At 53.1% G+C, this 9,649-nt stretch overlaps 4 non-coding genes and 1 pseudogene across 4 annotated transcripts; all 5 read right to left on the reverse strand.

Moving 5' to 3' along the window:
* Positions 1–311: 311 nt before the first annotated feature.
* Positions 312–430, reverse strand: LOC142926712 (5S ribosomal RNA). The gene has a single exon (XR_012943636.1). It is a non-coding gene; the product is annotated as a 5S ribosomal RNA (ribosomal RNA).
* Positions 431–682: 252 nt separating this feature from the next.
* LOC142928574 (5S ribosomal RNA) lies at positions 683–801 on the reverse strand (annotated as a pseudogene).
* Positions 802–987: 186 nt separating this feature from the next.
* Positions 988–1,106, reverse strand: LOC142927391 (5S ribosomal RNA). Its single transcript, XR_012944316.1, has one exon. It is a non-coding gene; the product is annotated as a 5S ribosomal RNA (ribosomal RNA).
* A 253-nt stretch (positions 1,107–1,359) lies between these two features.
* On the reverse strand, positions 1,360–1,478 carry LOC142926076 (5S ribosomal RNA). Its single transcript, XR_012943001.1, has one exon. It is a non-coding gene; the product is annotated as a 5S ribosomal RNA (ribosomal RNA).
* A 432-nt stretch (positions 1,479–1,910) lies between these two features.
* LOC142927776 (5S ribosomal RNA) lies at positions 1,911–2,029 on the reverse strand. Its single transcript, XR_012944700.1, has one exon. It is a non-coding gene; the product is annotated as a 5S ribosomal RNA (ribosomal RNA).
* Between the last annotated feature and the right edge of the window lie 7,620 nt (positions 2,030–9,649).

Consider the following 9,649-nt stretch of genomic DNA (forward strand, 5'->3'; position numbering starts at 1 on the left):
GGCCCGTTCAGGCGCGCCCACTCGGTATGTGGGGAGTTTAATTGGTTGGGCGGCACCGGTGCCAATTTGGTGCTTAACAAGGTCAGTCCGGCCCACATCCGAATCGTGCTCACTGAACACGTCGGCGTCATCGCTCATGAAAACGTTTATTCTGAGCTCCTGGTTTAGCCCCGAATGAGTAGCATCAAACAGTATTTTACAATAAAATATTGATCCCAATGCAGTACACCATATCGACGTGAAATTGGCAGGTGCACTCACTGGATGAGTCGAAGTGTAAAAAGCGACCCATCCAGATACAACAATGCAAAAGCCTACAACACCTGGTATTCCCAGGCAGTCTCCCATCCAAGTACTAACCAGGCTCGACTCTGCTTAGCTTCCGAGATTAGACGAGATCGGGCGCATTCAGGGTGATATGGTCGTAGGCCATGCTTGGAAAGACCTGTCGCACATTCAGATGTATAAAACAATCAACATTCAACTATACTTCTGGAGGTCATCGCTCATAAAACCTTTATTCTGAGCTCCTGGTTGAGCCCCGAAAGAGTGGCATCAAACATTATTTTACGATAAAATATTGATCCCAATGCAGTACACCATATCGACGTGAAATTGGCACGTGCACTCACTGGATGAGTCGAAGTGTAAAAAGCGACCCATCCAGATCCAAAAATACAAAATCCTACAACACCTGGTGTTCCTAGGCAGTCTGCCATCCAAGTACTCACCATGCTCGACCCTGCTTAGCTTCCGAGATCAGACAAGATTGGGCGCATTCAGGGTGATATGGTCGTAGGCCATGCTTGCACACACCTGTCGCACATTCAGATGTATGAAACAATTAAAGTTCAACTATATTTCTGGAAATCATCGTTCATGAATACTTATATTCTGAGCTCCTGGTTGAGCCCCGAAAGAGTGGCATCAAACAGTCTGGATGAGTCGAAGTGTAAAAAGCGACCCATCCAGATATAACAATGCAAAAGCCTACAACACCAGGTATTCCCAGGCAGTCTCGCATCCAAGTACTAACCAGGCTCGACCCTGCTTAGCTTCCGAGATCAGACGAGTTCGGGCGCATTCAGGGTGATATGGACGTAGGCCGTGCTTGCAGAGACCTGTCGAACACTCATATGTATAAAACAATCAACATTCAACTATACTACTGGAGGTTATCGCTCATGAAAACGTTTATTCTGAGCTCCTGGTTTAGCCTCGAAAGAGTGGTATCAAACAGTATTTTACGAGAAAATATTGATCCCAATGCAGTACACCATATCGATGTGAAATTGGCAGGTGCACTCACTGGATGAGTGGAAGTGTAAAAAGCGACCCATCCAGATCCAAATATACAAAAGCCTACAACACCTGGTATTCCCAGGCAGTCTCCCATCCAAGTACTAACCAGACTCGACCGTGCTTAGCTTCCGAGATCAGACGAGATCGGGCGCATTCAGGGTGATATGGTCGTAGGCCATGCTTGGAAAGACCTGTCGCACATTCAGATGTATAAAACAATCAACATTCAACTTTACTTCTGGAGGTCATCGCTCAAAAAACCTTTATACTGGTAGGAACGAAGTTGTAAACTGAGTGTACCAGCCTGCAATAGATTAATGTGTCAGTACGTCCGTCCGTCCCCTTTCAATACTTTAACGAAGTGAAATCTCGTGCTGTTGGGTGTATAAAATCAGTAATAGACAGCGCAGAGACTTGTCCTACCAGCCCACCCTGCAGGGACCTGTTTCTGAGCTCCTGGTTGAGCCCCAAAAGAGTGGCATCAAACATTATTTTACAAGAAAATATTGATCCCAATGCAGTACACCATATCGACGTGAAATTGGCAGGTGCACTCACTGGATGAGTCGAAGTGTAAAAAGCGAGCCATCCAGATCCAAGTAAACAAAAGCATACAACACCTGCTATTCCCAGGCAGTCTCCCATCCAAGTACTAACCAGACTCGACCCTGCTTAGTTTCCGAGATCAGACGAGATCGGGCGCATTCAGGGTGATATGGTCGTAGGCCATGCTTGGAAAGACCTGTCGCACATTCAGATGTATAAAACAATCAACATTCAACTATACTTTTGGAGGTCATCGCTCATAAAACCTTTATTCTGTGCTCCTGGTTGATCCCCAAAAGAGTGGCATCAAACAGTCTGGATGACTTGATTCGAAGCTTTCGTGACTGCAAGAATTACTCTGTTTTTTTCGGTAAAGTCACGTATAAATAAAAAATAATAAAATAACAATAGCGTACGACGTTTCGGTTGCAACACAAGCAGTCATCATCAGGTACAGAAGAGCTAAATTTACGAGAGAGAGGAAACACATAACCCCAGATGTATATACAGACACCCAAGAAGGGGGCGTGGATGGAGTGGGGTGTGAGAGTGGATGGTGTCGCGGTGAGAGTGGATGGTGTCGGGGTGAGTATGGATGTTGGAGAGGTGAGAGTGGCTGGTGTAGGAGTGAGCGTGGATGGTGTAGGGGTGAGCGTGGCTGGTGTAGGGGTGAGCGTGGATATTGTAGGGGCGAGAGTGGATGTTGCAGGAGTGAGCGAAGATGGTGTAGGGGGTGAGCGTGGAGGTTGTAAAGGCGAGCGTGGATGGTGTAGGAGTGAGCGTGGATGGTGTCGCGGTGAGAGTGGATGGTGTCGGGGTGAGTATGGATGTTGGAGAGGTGAGCATGGATGGTGTAGGAGTGAGCGTGGATGTTGCAGGAGTGAGCGTGGATGTTGTAGGGGTGAGTGTGGATGGTGTAGGGTTGAGAGTGGATGTTGTAAAGGTGAGCGTGGATGGTGTAGGGGTGAGAGTGGATGTTGTATGAGTGAGCATGGACAGTGTAGATGTGAGTGTGGATGGTATAGGGGAAAGCGTGGATGGCGTAGTGGTGAGCGTGGATGGTGTAGGGGTGAGCGTGGATGTTGTAGAGGTGAGCGTGGATGGTGTAAGGGTGAGCGTGGCTATTGTAGGGGTGAGCGTGGATGTTGTAGGGGTGAGTGTGGATGGTGTAGGGGTGAGCGTGGATGTTGCCGGAGTGAGCGTGGGTGTTGTAGGAGTAAACGTGGATGGTGTAGGAGTGAGCGTGGATGGTGTAGGGATGAGCGTGGATGGTGTAGGGATGAGCGTGGATGGTGTAGGGGTGAGCGTGGATGTTGTAGGGATGAGAATGGATGGGGTTGGGTGTGGCGTGGATGGTGTTGGGGTGAGAGTGGATGGTGTCGGGGTGAGAGTGGATGATGTCGGGGTGAGAGTGGATGGTGTCGGGGTGAGTATGGATGTTGGAGAAGTGATCGTGGATGGTGTAGGGGTGAGCGTGGATGTTGCAGGAGTGAGCTTGGATGTTGTGGGGTGAGGGTGGATGGTGTAGGGGTGAGCGTGGATGTTGTAGAAGTGAGAGTAGATGGTGTAGGAGTGAGGTTGGATGTTGTAGCGGTGAGCGTGGATGGTGTTGGGGTGATGGTGGATGTGGTAGGGGTGAGCGTGGATGTTGTAGGGGTGAGAGTTGATGGGGTTGGGGTGGGCGTGGATGGTGTTGGGGTGAGAATGGATGGTGTCGGGGTGAGAATGGATGTTGGAGAGGTGAGCGTGGATGTTGCAGGAGTGAGCGTGGATGTTGTAGGGGTGAGAGTGGATGGTGTAGGGGTGAGAGTGGATGTTGTAAAGGTGAGCGTGGATGGTGTAGGGGTGAGAGTGGATGTTGTATGAGTGAGCATGGACGGTGTAGATGTGTGGATGGTATAGAGGAAAGCGTGGATGGTGTAGAGGTGAGCGTGAATGGTGTAGGGGTGAGCGTGGCTATTGTAGGGGTGAGCGTGGATGGTGTTGGGGTGAGCGTGGAAGTTGCAGGAGTGAGCGTGGATTTTGTATGAGAGAGCGTGGATGTTGAAGGGGTGAGGTAGGATGGTGTAGGGGTGAGCGTGGATGTTGCAGGAGTGAGCGTGGGTGTTGTAGGAGAAAACGTGGATGGTGTAGGGGTGAGCGTGGATGGTGTAGGGGTGAGCATGGACGTTGTAAAAGTGAGCATGGATGATGTAGGAGTGAGTGTAGATGGTGTAGGGGGTGAGCGTGGAGGTTGTAAAGGTGAGCATGGATGGTGTAGGAGTGAGCGTGGATGTTGTAGGGGTGAGAGTGAATGGGGTTGGGGTGGGCGTGGATGGTGTTAGGGTGAGTGTGGATGTTGGCGAGGTGAGCGTTGATGTTGCAGGGGTGAGCGTGAATGTTGCAGGAGTGAGCGTGAATGTTGTAGGGGTGAGCGTGGATGGTGTAGGGGTGAGAGTGGATGTTGTAAAGGTGAGCGTGGATGGTGTAGTGGTGAGAGTGGATGTTGTATGAGTGAGCATGCACGGTGTAGAGGTGAGTGTGCATGGTATAGGGGAAAGCATGGATGGTGTAGTGGTGAGCGTGGATGGTGTAGGGGTGAGAGTGGATGTGGTGGGGGTGAGCGTGGATGTGGTAGGGGTGAGCGTGGATGGTGTAGGGGTGAGCGTGGATGGTGTAGGAGTGAGCGTGGATGGTGTAGGGGTGAGCGTGGATGGTGTAGGGATGAGCGTGGATGGTGTAGGGATGAGCGTGGATGGTGTAGGGGTGAGAGTGGATGTTGTAGGGATGAGAATGGATGGGGTTGGGTGTGGCGTGGATGGTGTTGGGGTGAGAGTGGATGGTGTCGGGGTGAGAGTGGATGATGTCGGGGTGAGAGTGGATGGTGTCGGGGTGAGTATGGATGTTGGAGAAGTGATCGTGGATGGTGTAGGGGTGAGCGTGGATGTTGCAGGAGTGAGCTTGGATGTTGTAGGGGTGAGCGTGGATGGTGTAGGGGTGAGAGTGGAAGTTGTCAAGGTGAGCGTGGATGGTGTAGGGGTGAGAGTGGATGTTGTGGGGTGAGGGTGGATGGTGTAGGGGTGAGCGTGGATGTTGTAGAAGTGAGAGTAGATGGTGTAGGAGTGAGGTTGGATGTTGTAGCGGTGAGCGTGGATGGTGTTGGGGTGATGGTGGATGTGGTAGGGGTGAGCGTGGATGTTGTAGGGGTGAGAGTTGATGGGGTTGGGGTGGGCGTGGATGGTGTTGGGGTGAGAATGGATGGTGTCGGGGTGAGAATGGATGTTGGAGAGGTGAGCGTGGATGTTGCAGGAGTGAGCGTGGATGTTGTAGGGGTGAGAGTGGATGGTGTAGGGGTGAGAGTGGATGTTGTAAAGGTGAGCGTGGATGGTGTAGGGGTGAGAGTGGATGTTGTATGAGTGAGCATGGACGGTGTAGATGTGTGGATGGTATAGAGGAAAGCGTGGATGGTGTAGAGGTGAGCGTGAATGGTGTAGGGGTGAGCGTGGCTATTGTAGGGGTGAGCGTGGATGGTGTTGGGGTGAGCGTGGAAGTTGCAGGAGTGAGCGTGGATTTTGTATGAGAGAGCGTGGATGTTGAAGGGGTGAGGTAGGATGGTGTAGGGGTGAGCGTGGATGTTGCAGGAGTGAGCGTGGGTGTTGTAGGAGAAAACGTGGATGGCGTAGGGGTGAGCGTGGATGGTGTAGGGGTGAGCATGGACGTTGTAAAAGTGAGCATGGATGATGTAGGAGTGAGTGTAGATGGTGTAGGGGGTGAGCGTGGAGGTTGTAAAGGTGAGCATGGATGGTGTAGGAGTGAGCGTGGATGTTGTAGGGGTGAGAGTGAATGGGGTTGGGGTGGGCGTGGATGGTGTTAGGGTGAGTGTGGATGTTGGCGAGGTGAGCGTTGATGTTGCAGGGGTGAGCGTGAATGTTGCAGGAGTGAGCGTGAATGTTGTAGGGGTGAGCGTGGATGGTGTAGGGGTGAGAGTGGATGTTGTAAAGGTGAGCGTGGATGGTGTAGTGGTGAGAGTGGATGTTGTATGAGTGAGCATGCACGGTGTAGAGGTGAGTGTGCATGGTATAGGGGAAAGCATGGATGGTGTAGTGGTGAGCGTGGATGGTGTAGGGGTGAGAGTGGATGTGGTGGGGGTGAGCGTGGATGTGGTAGGGGTGAGCGTGGATGGTGTAGGGGTGAGCGTGGATGGTGTAGGAGTGAGCGTGGATGGTGTAGGGGTGAGCGTGGATGGTGTAGGCGTGAGCGTGGATGGTATAGGAGTGAGCGTGGACATTGTAAAGGTGAGCGTGGATGGTGTTGGGGTGAGCGTGGATGTTGCAGGAGTGAGCGTGGATGTTGTAGGGGTGAGCGTGGATGGTGTAGGGGTGAGAGTGGATGTTATAAAGGTGAGCGTGGATGGTGTAGGGGTGAGAGTGGATGTTGTGGGGTGAGGGTGGATGGTGTAGGAGTGAGCGTGGATGTTGTAGAAGTGAGAGTAGATGGTGTAGGAGTGAGGTTGGATGTTGCAGCGGTGAGCGTGGATGGTGTTGGGGTGATGGTGGATGTGGTAGGGGTGAGCGTGGATGTTGTAGGGGTGAGAGTTGATGGGGTTGGGGTGGGCGTGGATGGTGTTGGGGTGAGAATGGATGGTGTCGGGGTGAGAATGGATGTTGGAGAGGTGAGCGTGGATGTTGCAGGAGTGAGCGTGGATGTTGTAGGGGTGAGAGTGGATGGTGTAGGGGTGAGAGTGGATGTTGTAAAGGTGAGCGTGGATGGTGTAGGGGTGAGAGTGGATGTTGTATGAGTGAGCATGGACGGTGTAGATGTGTGGATGGTATAGGGGAAAGCGTGGATGGTGTAGAGGTGAGCGTGAATGGTGTAGGGGTGAGCGTGGCTATTGTAGGGGTGAGCGTGGATGGTGTTGGGGTGAGCGTGGAAGTTGCAGGAGTGAGCGTGGATTTTGTATGAGAGAGCGTGGATGTTGAAGGGGTGAGGTAGGATGGTGTAGGGGTGAGCGTGGATGTTGCAGGAGTGAGCGTGGGTGTTGTAGGAGAAAACGTGGATGGTGTAGGGGTGAGTGTGGATGGTGTAGGGGTGAGCATGGACGTTGTAAAAGTGAGCATGGATGATGTAGGAGTGAGTGTAGATGGTGTAGGGGGTGAGCGTGGAGGTTGTAAAGGTGAGCATGGATGGTGTAGGAGTGAGCGTGGATGTTGTAGGGGTGAGAGTGAATGGGGTTGGGGTGGGCGTGGATGGTGTTAGGGTGAGTGTGGATGTTGGCGAGGTGAGCGTTGATGTTGCAGGGGTGAGCGTGAATGTTGCAGGAGTGAGCGTGAATGTTGTAGGGGTGAGCGTGGATGGTGTAGGGGTGAGAGTGGATGTTGTAAAGGTGAGCGTGGATGGTGTAGTGGTGAGAGTGGATGTTGTATGAGTGAGCATGCACGGTGTAGAGGTGAGTGTGCATGGTATAGGGGAAAGCATGGATGGTGTAGTGGTGAGCGTGGATGGTGTAGGGGTGAGAGTGGATGTGGTGGGGGTGAGCGTGGATGTGGTAGGGGTGAGCGTGAATGGTGTAGGGGTGAGCGTGGATGGTGTAGGAGTGAGCGTGGATGGTGTAGGGGTGAGCGTGGATGGTGTAGGCGTGAGCTTGGATGGTATAGGAGTGAGAGTGGACATTGTAAAGGTGAGCGTGGATGGTGTTGGGGTGAGCGTGGATGTTGCAGGAGTGAGCGTGGATGTTGTAGGGGTGAGCGTGGATGGTGTAGGGGTGAGAGTGGATGTTATAAAGGTGAGCGTGGATGGTGTAGGGGTGAGAGTGGATGTTGTGGGGTGAGGGTGGATGGTGTAGGGGTGAGCGTGCATGTTGTAGAAGTGAGAGTAGATGGTGTAGGAGTGAGGTTGGATGTTGTAGCGGTGAGCGTGGATGGTGTTGGGGTGATGGTGGATGTGGTAGGGGTGAGCGTGGATGTTGTAGGGGTGAGAGTGGATGGGGTTGGGGTGGGCGTGGATGGTGTTGGGTTGAGAGTGGATGGTGTCGGGGTGAGAATGGATGTTGGAGAGGTGAGCGTGGATGTTGCAGGAGTGAGCGTGGATGTTGTAGGGGTGAGAGTGGATGGTGTAGGGGTGAGAGTGGATGTTGTAAAGGTGAGCGTGGATGGTGTAGGGGTGAGAGTGGATGTGGTATGAGTGAGCATGGACGGTGTAGATGTGTGGATGGTATAGGGGAAAGCGTGGATGGTGTAGTGGTGAGCGTGGATTGTGTAGGGGTGAGCGTGGATGTTGTAGAGGTGAGCGTGAATGGTGTAGGGGTGAGCGTGGCTATTGTAGGGGTGAGCGTGGATGGTGTAGGGGTGAGCGTGGCTATTGTAGGGGTGAGCGTGGATGGTGTAGGGGTGAGCTTGGATGGTGTAGGAGTGAGCGTGGATGGTGTAGGGGTGAGCGTGGATGGTGTAGGGGTGAGCGTAAATGGTGTAGGGGGTGAGCGTGGAGGTTGTAAAGGTGAGCGTGGATGTTGTAGGGGTGAGAGTGGATGGGGTTGGGGTGGTCGTGGATGGTGTGGGGGGTGAGAGTGGATGGTGTCGGGGTGAGAGTGGATGGTGCCGGGGTGAGTATGGATGTTGGAGAGGTGAGCGTGGATGGTGTAGGGGTGAGCGTGGATGGTGTAGGGGTGAGCGTGGATGTTGCAGGAGTGAGCGTGGATGTTGTAGGGGTGAGCGTGGATGGTGTAGGGGTGAGAGTGGCTATTGTAGGGGTGAGCGTGGATGGTGTAGTGGTGAGAGTGGATGTTGTATGAGTGAGCATGCACGGTGTAGAGGTGAGTGTGCATGGTATAGGGGAAAGCATGGATGGTGTAGTGGTGAGCGTGGATGGTGTAGGGGTGAGAGTGGATGTGGTGGGGGTGAGCGTGGATGTGGTAGGGGTGAGCGTGAATGGTGTAGGGGTGAGCGTGGATGGTGTAGGAGTGAGCGTGGATGGTGTAGGGGTGAGCGTGGATGGTGTAGGCGTGAGCTTGGATGGTATAGGAGTGAGAGTGGACATTGTAAAGGTGAGCGTGGATGGTGTTGGGGTGAGCGTGGATGTTGCAGGAGTGAGCGTGGATGTTGTAGGGGTGAGCGTGGATGGTGTAGGGGTGAGAGTGGATGTTATAAAGGTGAGCGTGGATGGTGTAGGGGTGAGAGTGGATGTTGTGGGGTGAGGGTGGATGGTGTAGGGGTGAGCGTGGATGTTGTAGAAGTGAGAGTAGATGGTGTAGGAGTGAGGTTGGATGTTGTAGCGGTGAGCGTGGATGGTGTTGGGGTGATGGTGGATGTGGTAGGGGTGAGCGTGGATGTTGTAGGGGTGAGAGTGGATGGGGTTGGGGTGGGCGTGGATGGTGTTGGGTTGAGAGTGGATGGTGTCGGGGTGAGAATGGATGTTGGAGAGGTGAGCGTGGATGTTGCAGGAGTGAGCGTGGATGTTGTAGGGGTGAGAGTGGATGGTGTAGGGGTGAGAGTGGATGTTGTAAAGGTGAGCGTGGATGGTGTAGGGGTGAGAGTGGATGTTGTATGAGTGAGCATGGACGGTGTAGATGTGTGGATGGTATAGGGGAAAGCGTGGATGGTGTAGTGGTGAGCGTGGATTGTCTAGGGGTGAGCGTGGATGTTGTAGAGGTGAGCGTGAATGGTGTAGGGGTGAGCGTGGCTATTGTAGGGGTGAGCGTGGATGGTGTAGGGGTGAGCGTGGCTATTGTAGGGGTGAGCGTGGATGGTGTAGGGGTGAGCTTGGATGGTGTAGGAGTGAGCGTGGATGGTGTAGGGGTGAGCGTGGATGGTGTAGGGGTGAGCGTAAA

The sequence above is a fragment of the Petromyzon marinus genome, chromosome 23, assembly GCF_048934315.1.
Source record: "Petromyzon marinus isolate PM22_M1 ecotype Great Lakes invasive population chromosome 23, UKy_Petmar_22M1.pri1.0, whole genome shotgun sequence".
Taxonomy (NCBI): domain Eukaryota; kingdom Metazoa; phylum Chordata; class Hyperoartia; order Petromyzontiformes; family Petromyzontidae; genus Petromyzon; species Petromyzon marinus.